This window comes from Aethalodelphis obliquidens, unplaced genomic scaffold (assembly GCF_003676395.1).
Source record: "Aethalodelphis obliquidens isolate GAN/ISIS:26980383/991018 unplaced genomic scaffold, ASM367639v1 scaffold12, whole genome shotgun sequence".
Taxonomy (NCBI): domain Eukaryota; kingdom Metazoa; phylum Chordata; class Mammalia; order Artiodactyla; family Delphinidae; genus Aethalodelphis; species Aethalodelphis obliquidens.
This window is the reverse complement of record NW_020837956.1, coordinates 14,664,063-14,677,305: the sequence shown is the minus strand read 5'-3', so window position 1 is coordinate 14,677,305 and position 13,243 is coordinate 14,664,063. Positions and strand designations below refer to the sequence as shown.

At 43.8% G+C, this 13,243-nt stretch overlaps 1 protein-coding gene across 3 annotated transcripts in view; it reads left to right on the top strand.

Moving 5' to 3' along the window:
- The first annotated feature begins 998 nt into the window (after window positions 1–998).
- The window catches only part of VIT (vitrin), a 124,030-nt gene continuing 111,785 nt past the window's right edge, over window positions 999–13,243 (top strand). For all 3 annotated transcript variants that reach the window (XM_027113391.1, XM_027113390.1, XM_027113392.1), the window contains exon 1: window positions 999–1,224. The gene's annotated coding sequence lies outside the window, so the exon portion shown is untranslated. The remainder of the gene's footprint in view (window positions 1,225–13,243) is intronic.

Below are 13,243 nucleotides of genomic sequence, written 5' to 3'. Positions count from 1 at the left end.
GTGGGACAGGCCATCCTCCATGTGGCAGTATCATCCTTACCACCAGTGGACCTAGGCTCAGGATTTTGTGGAGGAAGAAACAGGATTGAGAAATTATTTAAATGCAGAACCAAGTGGAGGGGAAAAGCTTCAAACCATAATCTTAAATAAGGAGCAATCCCCAGACTGCTATGCTAGTAAGGAAGATTTTCCTCCTCAGACTGGGCTGTGTGAGTGCACAGTCCCCAGCAGGCAGTGGATGGACTCCGTGCTCCCTCCCACCCTGCTGAAGAGAAGGAGCTGTCATACTGATAAACATTTGAATCTCAAGGAGTGCCAGATGTACTTTTTTATGGTCTGTTTTTAAGATGCTGTGATATGCTAATGTATGTTTTGGGTCTGAATCCCTTCAATTTAATTGATGACACTAATATGTAAGTAAATAAAATCCGGTAGGTTTCACTTATGTGAGCTATCCATCATTTGTTGTTTTGAAACATGAGTCTGTTTTTACTTCCCACTGTCATTATCTTGTGTCCTCTTCCCAGCAGCATAGACTACAGTCATTTCATTAAACTTGCCAAAATGTAGAAAGGACCGAAGCAAATTAAACCAAAAAATAGCTTTAACATGTAGGAAAATTATTTTTACTCCAAAAATGAGAGTCCAGTAGAATCAGCTCAGTAATGTTTGCACAGTTTTCTTTCTTTATGCAGTTTAATCCAGCTGTTCGCTAACATTTGAAAAAGAAAGAGAAAATTTAATTGCCCTGCTTAAGTCAATTTTAAAGTATACTTAAAATTTTCCGTTTCATCTAGGTGCTTCTCTGCTACTTTTTAGAATTTCTAATTGTAGAATTTGCTTGCTGAAAAGGTGTGTTTTGGGATAGAAAAGAATATTTAGAAATCCTTAACTGCCGCCCCCCACCAAAAAAAAAAAAAAGTGGGCGTGGAAATTTGAAAGAGTACCGCCTAATTCAGCACTAAAACCAGTGTGTGTGTATGAGTGTGTGTGTGTGTGTGCATGTGTGTGTGTGGTATAAAATGTGCTTTTCAAAGTGCTGAGAGGTTGATGGGAATGTTTGATTAGCTCCTCTCAGAAGAGAAAAGGTGCTTGGACCTCTTCTTATTTCTTCTTTAGAATAATTTGGATGGGATCTGTGATGCAGAAAAGCTTAAAGAAAAAAGGATATCCATTCTCTGTGGTGGAAAAATTTTGAAAAAAAAATTCCTTTCTTCAAACAAGGTATGTCTGATGAATTGCTAAGCTATGTAGATAGTTTGATTTCCATTCCTTGTTATGAAAACATGAAAAGGTTATTTACCATTAAGAAACTAGAATACATCCCTTGACCAAGTAATCAGTCTGTACAAATTTCAGTTTCAGGAGAAGTGAGATGGGAGTGGGTGGTAGTTGACATCCTTGAAAACAACTAATATACATATATCAACTATAAATAAATTGTGCTGAGATGAGATTAGAATAAGACTTTCACTGTATCTTTTAAACCAACTTAATTATGGTTAAAATAAGTTGAAAAGTATAATGCTTGTGCAGAGCTTAATTTAAAGGACGTTTAAGTCTTGCCCTTTTTTATACTTTACTTCCTACGTGGAATACAGTAGCAACAGAATGAATTACTTATAACAATGTATGAGGAAAGGATATGGGCATGTTAATGCTAAATTAAAAGAGAAATTATTTAATGTAGATCTATACTTCTCTCTATTCAGACAGATCTCGGAGGAATGTGGCTAGATGTGCAATTCTGTATCTTGTTTACACTGGAAGTGTTTTCTTAGGTTGAATGCTTCTTAAACTGATAAGCCCAAGAAAGGGCTGGCATTGTTAAGTCACTACTGTAGCCCAACTTTGCACAGGGAAACAGGATACGAAATCTCTTTTAAGAATGATTTGTGTTAAACCAGTATAAACATGAAATAAATGCCTCAAGCTCAGGTTAAACAGAGGGGATAAGATTGAATAATTAGACTGGATGGTTTGCTCTGAACAACCTACCGCATCTTTGCCATCCCCAAATGGGGAGGGGAATTCAAGATTTTCTTTGGGTTTATTGTAAATATAAAACCAGGCATTCTTGGCCATGGTGGTTATTCAAAAATGTGAGCACTAAGAAAATAGCATTTTGCCATTACGTTGTGTTGCAATAAATTTGGAAGTTTTCGTGGTAAGTTCTGAGGTTGTTTTTTCCTTTGGTCTCTTCAAAGATGAAAATAGCCTGCAGCAAGGCAAGATCAAATACTATTTGTTTGTGTATTTTCTCTGCTGTGTGTGTGAACTGCAAGCTATGCCGCCCATAGGAGTTGGAAGTGCCTCTCTCTTTTTTTCTTTTTCCTGTCTTTTATTTATTGAATTAAAATACCCTCTTTTGTAAAAGGCTTTAGACAAAGAATTGCAAGACTACAAGGGCTGCATTTTTAATTGCAATATGCTGGTTTCCCAGACTAAGCTTCATTTAAATATATCTTACACCTCACCACTGAAAGGAAATACGTTAGGAACTTTGGAAATGCTTAATATCTATTCTGACATAGCATTTACTTTATGAATAGCGTTCAGAAGATCTAATTATCTTTTTTGCCAAGTTGCTGATCACATGAAGAATAGTTTCTTTCAGAGAAAATGCACTGGGTTTGAGAATGGTTTATGAATAGCATCAGGAGAACAAAAATGCTTGCGCTGTTCCCATCTGTAATTCCTGTAAGACATACTGTAGACAGGAAAGCAGTGCAGTTCAGTGTCATGTCCCAAGCCAGGAACCCTAAATTTCAGTCACAGCTCTGCCACTACCTAGTTGTGTTACCTTGGAAAAGTTGTGTACCAGTTTTTGACTTTTGTTTCCCCATCTGAAAAACAGAAATAGCAATGCCTGCATTCACCCCCTCCCAGGACGGTCATGAGGTACAATATCGATTCTCAGTTTTAAAAGGGTTTTGAAATGTGAAAAGTTCTAAAAAAATTGAATCATTTTTCCCACATATTCAAAAAAAAAAGACCGCATGGGAAGGAATCATTGGTTGTAAAATAAATGTTTCGTGGCCTCCAGGATGTTCCCATGACATATGCCCACGTGTGCGACTTGTCCTCTTCTTGCTAGTTTGGAGGCATGAGCCAGGTATCAAAAGCAGTGGGTGCAGAGAACACTGCTCTGTCACTGGGAGGGCTTTCTAGCTGTGTGACCTTGGGGAGGTTACTCAATATTCTCTGTGTCTCCATTTCCTCACAAGTGAAATGAAGAAGTTGGACAAAATAGTCTCTAAGTCTCCCTCCTAATCCTATGGTTCTATGCACCGGAACATCTTCAGTGTTAAGACACGGCCAGGCCAATTTCACTATTGAGACTCTCCATATACTACAAAATCAAAACAGGGCTATGGAACCTATGGTATATTTAAAATGTTTATGTTTACCTAACTAAAGACTTTAACATACACAAAAATGAAAAGTAACATAATTTTATGTGAATGAAATATAATTATGTGTGTATACATATATATGTGTGCATGTACATTTACATATATCTATCCATAATGTACTGAGGACAGTTTGGTTCAAGTTGTATGACAGACTTCTTTTAGTTCTCTGGTATATTTCCATGACAGTATAACCTCATGTCAAATATCTAAATTTAAGGCAAGGTCAAGTGGCCCTCCTATGCTATGGATCCTACGGGGGCTTGTCAGGCAGGAGGCTCTGTCACTTCTTAGATGTGTTAACTTTGGCAAATTTTGTAAACCCTCTGGGCCTCAGTTTTCTCATCTGTAAAAAGGGTCTATTATTAGTGGTTACCTTATAGAGTTGTGGCAAAAAGCTTCAACTTGTACCTGGTACAACTGTCAGTACCCAAATGTTAGCAAGTAATTTTTTAACGTATGGGATTGGAATGAAGAACTCAGATCAGCTGTGAAACAGATCATTTGCAATCTTCTTCAAACTTTTAAACATTAACTCTTTGGATGTAGTAAACAAATAGATATGTGGAACTATGTGATATTAATATAATTATTAGAAATTTGTTGCCATCTCTTCATCCAGAGGATCTGAACTAATCAATATTTCAGCAAATATTAAAGCAAGAGAGGCATCTTCTGTGATGTCTGTATTTTGAGAAACCTAAAGGTTCCCCTCTGGCTGCCTGAACATGCGTCTCCCTGTGGTTTGCAGAAGGTGGTGAAATTCCTTGCACCCTGAACACACATACAGTGAGAGACAGAAGTGCAAAGGGAGTTTGCTAGTTTTCACAGACATGAAAGTTCCCTGCGCAAGCAGCAGTGAGCAGCTTCTGCTAGTGCAGAGAACGGGGCGAGAAAGAAGCGACAGACCAGGGCCAATCTAGGCTGTAACAGAAATGGCTTTCTGATAGTGCCGGTTCTTAAATTTTCATTAAGGCCCAGGAGTGCACACAGATAGCCAGGGTCTGACTCCTACACTGGCCTGCACCACTGGGCTTCCCTGCAACTAGCCTCTCCAGCTGCACACCTGCACCCCAACTCCCCTCGCCAGACTCCACTGCCGTGCACAGCCCAAGATGAGACCCTGCAGTGACAGGAGTGCCCGCTGACAGCCAGGGGCCCCACAGCTGCTAATGTGCCCTAAGGTGGCCCCAGTCCTTGCTGCTGACCCTGGCCCTCGCCCCTACATGTGTGTCTGCAACTGGCCCTGCCACTGGATACGCACCTGCAGTTGGTCCCGCAGCCCAGTGCATGCACACCCCCAGCTCCGGCCACCAGTGCTGCCTGCCCTGGTCCCTAGCCACTGGAGGCGCCACTGAGGACCCCAACAGCCCTTGCAGCCACTATGGATCCCCCGCTGCGCTCACCAGGGAGCACAATGCTGCTGACGCTGTGGCCTGAGCTGTCAAGCTATCACATCCCCTTGGACCTGGAGGCAATACAAGCCCCATACGTGGGGCCCTGGCCCACTCGGCCCGGGCCACAGTACGCTGCAGTGTGCCCCCTCCCACAGGCAAAGGTCTCTCCTTACAGAAGTCAGTCCATGAAGTCTGAAAGAGGTGACTGCTCCTTCAAATGCACTGACATCCACACAAGGCTACAGGCATCATGAAGAATCAGAGATAATAATAAATAAATAAATAAATAAATAATAGATAAATAAATAAAATAAATAAAAAATTTTTAAATGTGGTCATAGGGTAGTTTTTTAAAAAAAAGAACCAAATGGAAATTTTAAATAAAAATATACACACACAATTTTTTAAAATAAATTTATTTATGTATTTGTTTATTTATTTTTGGCTGTGTTGGGTCTTCACTGCTGTGCGCAGGCTTTCTCTAGTTGCGGCGAGCAGGGGCTACTCTTTGCTGCAGTGAGCGGGCTTCTCATTGCAGTGGCTTGTCTTTGTTCAGGAGCACGGGCTCTAGGCGCCCAGCCTTCAGTAGTTGTAGCACACGGGCTCAGTAGTTGTGGCTCGCGGGCTCTAGAGCACAGGCTCAGTAGTTGTGGTGCATGGGCTTAGTTGCTCCGCGGCATGTGGGATCTTCCCGGAGTAGGGCTCAAACCCGTGTCCCCTGCATTGGCAGGCGGATTCTTAACCACTGGGCCACCAGGGAAGCCCACACAAACAAACTTAAGTCAGTCTGAGATCATCTAGGTGAATTCCTGTTTACAGGCCAGGAGGTGAAGGGCCAAAATTGCATTCACAATAGAGCAAAGACTCTTTCAGTTTTGTTGATTGCATTTTCCTATGGTTACCACGAAACAAACAGTTGTGGATACTGGATTCAGAGTTTGTTTTTAACCAACTAGCAAACTTTTCCACTCCAACAGACTGCAAACCTTAAAGAAATCCTGAGAGACCGCCTATTGGAAATGCTCGGGGCTGCCTGGGAAGTGCAGGGAGCAGGCACCAGCCGACGCTCTGAGTTGAGACCCATAAAGTCTGCACATCGTGTGGCAACCTGCGAAAGGCAAATCTCTCACACGGCAGCTGTGACTGGAATCCACTGCCGCATTCCTCTAGTGCTTGTACCCTGAGGGAGAAAGGTGAACTCAGATGACAGAGGCCAGAATCCTTCCTGAGTCAAATTCACAGGCCAGGGTCTTGAAACAAAACAAAACAAAAATTCATTTGGTTTAGATTCAGCTTAGAGAATATTTTGTCGTTTGTGTTTGATTCTGGTCTTATAATTAAAAACAAATATTTAGGCCCATTTCTGCTTCCTTATCGCTTTGCAAGATGCTTTTTTCCATTCTTTTTAAGAATGCTAGACATCATTCCTTAGCCATCCGATTGAGTCAAGTGTCCCAAAATCATCTAGAAGATTTCCATGAGAATGGGCCAAAGATCCCTAAAAATCTCTGAGCAGAGAAGGCAAGAAGAAAACTACAGAATTGCGTCCTTTCTGGGGCCCTAGGAGAATTTAGCCCAGTGATGGTCATAAAGCCATGCGGTTCCTTCACCAAGAATCCTAAAATGAAGCCATGGCTAATCCTGGCAGAATCTTACTGAAAGAGATTCGACTGGTGGCTTTACCTCTGCAAGTCCTAAAGTCTAAATAGGCCATGTTTTGCAAGAGGATGGTTATGAGAACGATGATGATGATAGTAATCATGATTAACCACCACCCCAAAAACAACAATAATAAATACTGCCAACACTTACAGAGTTAGTCTTATGTGCTAGGCACTATTCTAAGCTCTTTTTCACATATTAACTCATTTAATTCTAACAGCTACCATAGGAGATGGGTGGTTATTGGTGATTCCCATTATACAGATGAGAAAACTGAGACACTGAGAAGTAAATTGTCCAGGGTCACACAGCCAGTAAGTGATGGAGCTCAACTTCAAACCCAAGCAGTCTAGCTTCAGAGCTCCTATTCTCAACCTGCCAGGCAACAATTACACATGGTCCTGGTTTTTCTATCACTGCATCAAATGAATCTTTACCATCCCTAAAAATACTGTTTTCAAGCCAAGTCAAATTTCTAAGAAATTCATTCCTCATTGTAAGTATAGACTCCCCGGGAATACTGATGGAAGCGCGTGGAGGCATGAAAGTCACAGAAGGCTGTTAGGAAGCGAGGGTTTTTATTTCTGTCATTCTTGAATAACTTCCTGACTTCAGAATCACTTTGCAGATGTGTTGGGAAGACCTGACTCTCAGGGGGAAGGCCAAGGAGCAGACCTCATTGTCAAGTTCTCTGAGTAGCCAGTCCCCAAAAGGTATCCTTTATCTTCATTCTAGGGTTAAACTGGCAACAAGTCACAGAAAGAATTGTACTTCCTTATGACTCAAACTACTTCAGAAAATCACTTTCCCTGATAAAGCCCTCTGCATTGACAAGACTCTAGTAAAAATTGCTCAAATTCTTTCCCTCAGTGAGAGAAAGGCTAAAGTTTGTGCGGACATGTGGTAAAGATTCATAAAAATCACCCTTCGGGCTCTAGTGAGAAGGAATTATGTCTGCCTTTTTTCTTCTCAGAAACAAAAAGAAAAAGAAAATCTATTCCTTTGGGGGAACCCAATGTATAGTTTCCAAGAGATCAGGTCACTGACATCTCAATGAGAAGTGAATTCCCTCCTCTGGGCTCCCTTGGATCCCAGACAGAGAAAACATGCTTTTGATACAAAGGTACACGTCAACTTGCCCGGACTGGATTCACTTTTATAACATAGTGAGTAGATCTGTACTCTGAACAGTAAAAGGGGTCTGGTGAGGCAGAGATACTCAATGACAGCAAAACAAATACCCATTGGGCCACCGCCATGTGCCATCCACAATTCCATGTGCTTCGGAAAAACAGTGAACAAGATAGTCTCCATTCTCCTAGAGCTGCCAATCTGGGACCACACAATAAACAAATACATATAAGAGGTCTAGATCTGGTGGTGATATGGGCTATGAAAAACTTAAGAAAGTAGGATAAGGGGGCTGGACAGACGGGTGATGATTTGCATTGTGTGGTTAGAGAAATGTCTGATAAAGGGACATTTAAACCGAGAGAAAGATGAAGGAAGCCAGGGAGCAACCTATGTGGATAATACGGGAAAAGCAAATGCAAAGGCCCTGAGGTTGGACCATGCTTGGGAGCAGGCTGAGTGAGGAAGACAGGAGGTGAGATCCAGGGTGTCCTTTGGAAAGCAGACACAGAGGGCACCATCCTAACGCTCCCGGATTTTCCCCAGATGCCCCCAGTGCCCACTCACACACTACCTGTGGGGAGCTCCTGCTTCTGCCCTGGATGAAATCTGAGTAGGTCCCTTAATACTGCAGATCACGTTCGGAGGTTTTTAAAAGAGTGTGCTCACATTACAGCCCCAAACAATCTCAGTTCAGTCATTAATGTGGAGGTAATACCTAGGTATTACCTAAAATGAAAATGGCGTTCACAGTTTCATCCCCCACCCCCAGGCTTGCTTTCTGCAGTGGAAGGGGCATGACTTCATTCTCTTTCTCTGCTTCTGCACCTTTATCACCCTTCCCCTTGGCTGCTAATGGTAGTTTCTTCATGTCCAGAGTTGAAGAGTGTGCAGAGAGGAGAGACAAAGGTGACAGAGGTCCTTACTGGTTGGTACTGTTCTGAGCTGGCATCCAGGTTCCCTGGGCTTGGCAGGCATGTACAGCTGTTTCTTGTCCCCATGGAAGCACTTCCATGGGTTCTTCAGAGATGCCCCCGACTTTGCTGGGGACCCCTCAACTGCAGGTCCCAGATGTCAATACATATGAATCTGCTCTGGCTGGGGGTTTACGGTTCCATCCTCAGCCCCTGAGCAGCTGGCAATCGACCTCCAGTGGCTTTCTGCTGCCATCTCCTGAGCTCTCCTTGCACCCGGCTTGGGCAGGACCTAACGCAACCTCAGGCTGACTCTCACACAGCTAGTCTTGTTTGTCACGAGCCATTCCCTCTCCTGTCCTAATCAGGAGTCAGACACCAGTGCACAATGCCCTCAAGCCCAAGGGATGCAACTACTCAGTCTTTTCAACTGGGGTCACCAGGCATCCAAGTTGGACTTCCAAAGGAAGTAACCAAGAACCAGGATCCCCAGCCATCTGCATTCCTCCAGACAACATAAGTGGTGGTAGAAGCCGAGAGGGCAGCTGGAGATCAGAAGGCAGAGTTCCTTTAGGAAAAGTTGTTGGCGTTTTCCCTCTTTCTCTCCCTCCCCAGATGCAGAAGGGGAGCCAGTGGTTTCCCCACTCCCACCCACTTCAAGCAACGGTGAGAGGAGCCTCAAGGAGACCACTTCAGAACATGGAAGTAGTTAGCTCTTAGTCTCAGCTGAAACTAAGACAAAGGATCATCCCATTTTAACATCCCATTACAAAGCCAATTACAATACTCTCAAATGTTTACTTAGATGGGTGTGTTATGTCTGGTTAAACTTAAAAATATGGCTGGTGCATCACTTTACCCTAAATAACATTTGTGAGAGAGAGAAAGCCGTGTGTGAGTTCAGGCCCAAATATGACTCTTAAACACAAAAAATCTCTTAATCTTTATAGCTAAGACAATTTTATCACACAAAGTATGTATTCACTGTGTACATCTAAACTATCGTCAACAGAGTATTTCAAAAAGCCTGGGATAGATGCATCAGGACAAAAACGAAGGTGAAACCATCTTTAGAGTAGTAAACTGGGGTAGTGAGTGGGGTTAAACGTTTGAGGCCTGGAATGGCATTCTGGCTCTGCTACATGTTCACGCCATAACTTACGTATAGCTTACTGAAGATGGACAGCTCACTAAAGTTCTCTGAGCCTCAATTTCGTACCCTGAAAGATGGGCACAATAGTACTTACCTGATAGGATCTCCATGATAAATAAGATCACAACGTGTGCAGTGTGTAGCATACGGTGAGCATTCAACAAATGATATTATTATAGGACTCTAAACTTCTAACACTTTCCATGAAGAGGAACAAAGGACCAATCCCATCTCCTGTAACAGGCCACTAGACAGCTCTGCTGCGACTGTCGGGAGGCTCCGGAAGAGCTGGAAAGGTCCGAGAGGGCCTCTGGAGCACGAGGCTACGCAGCTCCCTTTGGAAAGCTGGGTCTCTTGCTTCTAAATGACTCTCTTTCTGCCGGTCCCCTCTAATTTCTGGGACTTAATCCTCCACAGCCCTCAACAGCTCAGCTGCAGTCACTGCCCGCCTCGACCCCCTCCACTCTCCCCAAACCTCTGGTTGCTGGGATTCAGGAATGCACTTTGACCCGCAGCCCCACGCCTGACTCCCAGCAACACGAGGAGACCTAAAACCCTGTCATCTGAGACGAACCCACGCTTTACCCAGAGGCACACAGGAAGATACTATGGATCTTGCAGACACACCCTCATCTTCCTTCCTACCTCAGCTGGAAGGCTGTGCCAGACACGAAAATGTTTTTCTGGGCCTCAGAATTGAAGACAGACCAAAAAGCACAGAGTGTTCGGGACAGGCAAGGCTCTGGGGATCACAGTTGGACTGAACCAAAGAGCCAGCTCCAGAGCACAGGGGACGGCCCCTTGGCAACCACAAACCTCAGAGCCCGAGGGAGAAGACTCACCGGGAGGAGGGAGGGCTAATCCACAGCGTCAAACACATTAGGTAAAGAAGCTTCTGATGAGAGAAACTCATCTTCCAAAGCTTCCAGGAGAATCTTTGAAACCGAGGACAGTGTCCAGAGGAGCAGTCATTGCCCACCTCGCCTTTCACTGAGATCCTCTGCCCTTCCCCCAGATTTACTGCTCTTCCTGCCCACCCCCCCTTCCATTACAGAGGATAAATAACTCTTGGAAGGAGTTCTTCAGAGCTCATCTGGGGGCATGTCTGCAAACTAGTCTTTTTTCCCACTGGCAATATAAGATCTAAACTACCACTTCAGAAACGTAATTACTGTTTGTAGTCTCACTAGAAATCACTATGGGTTGAAGCTTTTGTGGATGTGGGGTAAGCATTACCATATGTCAGATTCTTAACGAGGTACAAAATGATGGTCTGAAACACCAGAAAAGGCTTTCCCTTTTTGGTTTTGTGACATGTAGAAACATGCTACTTGGATCAATGAATCTAATGGCATGGGCATATATCAGTCATCGAACACACGCATACGCTCTTTTTAATCCACCCAACTGCCCAGGAGTGAGTATCTTTGCGTTAGGATTTGCCCTGAGTGATGCAGTGATCAAGAATGAGCCTGGAGATAGGGATCCTTAGTAGTACACACTTTAGTCATCGAAAGCAAGTATTTATAATATAATATTTATGGTAAATTCCTAGATTGGAACATAAACAAGCATAAGATTCTGATACATACACCGAAAAATAAACACCCTCCTAAACCAGAGTTTCTCCACCCTGGCACTATTGGCACGTCGGGCTGGATAACTCTTCATTGTAGGGGGCTGTCCTGTGTGCTGTGAGAAGTTTAGCAGCATCCCTGGCTCTACCCACTAGATGCCAATAGCATCCCAAGCTCCAAGTTGTAACAACCAAGAATGTCTTCAAATATTGACGAATCTTTCCTGAGGGGTTAAAATCAGCCCTGGTCGTGAAGCATGGTCATAACTGTATTGGCAAGTCCACAGGGACTTTCTGACAGCGTGATTCCAAGGTCTCCCGCTCTCATTTTTCCTCCTAGAGCATCCCAGGCATGCAGGCCGTGTTCTTCTTTCTCAGTGGCTACCACAGTTCTTGGGATTCTTTGATACGCTTCTACCTAGAGCCTGGCTCTCTGGAGACCCCTGCTTACAGGCTACCAAAAGACAAGCACACAAGGCCTTTTCATTTTACATGCCTTCATTTCCCTCCCAATCATTTCAGGGAAACAAGACGTAAACAACAAACATGAAAAGCATTTTGATCAAAGCCTCAAGGAACAGCAACCAATTCAAACTGGCTGGAGTAACAGCGCCCGAAAAACCTTTTACTCTGTTATGCACCAGAGACTGAGTCCAGCTGGGCCTCCTTCAGACTGGAAATGGGACCTGGGATGTGGCCAGGAAATGAGCATCTCCTCTCCCAGATTCTCCCAGGGCCCCGTGCTTTCTCTTCTCCATCTCTCCCTACCTTCAGCTTGGCTCCCAGTTTGCAAGATCATAATTGCAAAATCCCAAGAAAGATCTTGATTGGCCTAGGTTTTTTTGTTTTGTTTTTTCCAGATCATAGGCTTTTGACCAGCTGAGTCTCTTAATTTCAGCGATTGTTATTTCTGCATCTGACTATAATACCTGAACCGCTTACTTCAGGGGTCTTGTGAGATTAAAGCACAGATGTAACCAGTCTTTTAAAAGTGAAAGACACTATACAAATGAGTGGAATTTTTACTTTATAATAATATTATATAATAAATTGTGGTATAGCTCAGAATTTACAGTAACAGTCACGTGAGGAACTTGATATAGTAAAAAGAGCACAAGATTAAAATAGAGAAGATCTGAGCCATGTGACCTTAGGCAAGTCACTTCACTGCTCTGAGTTACAGGAATAATGTCTATCTACTGCCTCAAGAGGATCTTAGGTGGTTTGGATGAGAGAACTGTTGAGAAAACACTCTGCAGATTCTGATATAAACATATCATTACAGTCTTCCCTAGCTGAATTCACTGTATGGAAAGGCACTGTGAGTTAGACAGCAGTCAGGAATAATGTTTCAGCGGCAAGCCAAAATGAAAGGGAAATTTTATCTCATAGAATAGGTGGTCCAGAGGTAGGTCCAGGCTCTAGGCACAAGACAATCAGAGCTCCAGCTCCATTTCTCTGATTCATCTGGCTGCCTTCCTCCTTTATGTGCTGGCTTTTTCCTCAGCCTAACTTGCCCCGTGGTCACAACATGACTGCCAGCATACCTGGAACAACCTGCTCCCTTGTTCATTCCCAACAAGAGAGGCGACCTCACCCTGAAAAACATACGATTAAAGTTTTTCCTTCCTGTCTGTCTGATACATCGTGGGACACAGCCCACCCTTGAATAGTCACGATCAACTGGAGAGAGCCCTGGGATGATGGGCTCAAGCCTGCGGTCCTGAAGCAATCACCAGCAAGGGGGACTATACACACACACACACACCACACACACACACACACACACACACACACACACACACACACACCCCACACACACACACCACACACACACACACCACACACACACCACACACACACACACACCACGCGCACACACCACGCACACATACCACACACACACCACACACACACACCACACACACACCACACACACACACACCCCACACACACACACCATACACACCACACACACCACACACCCCCCCCCCCCC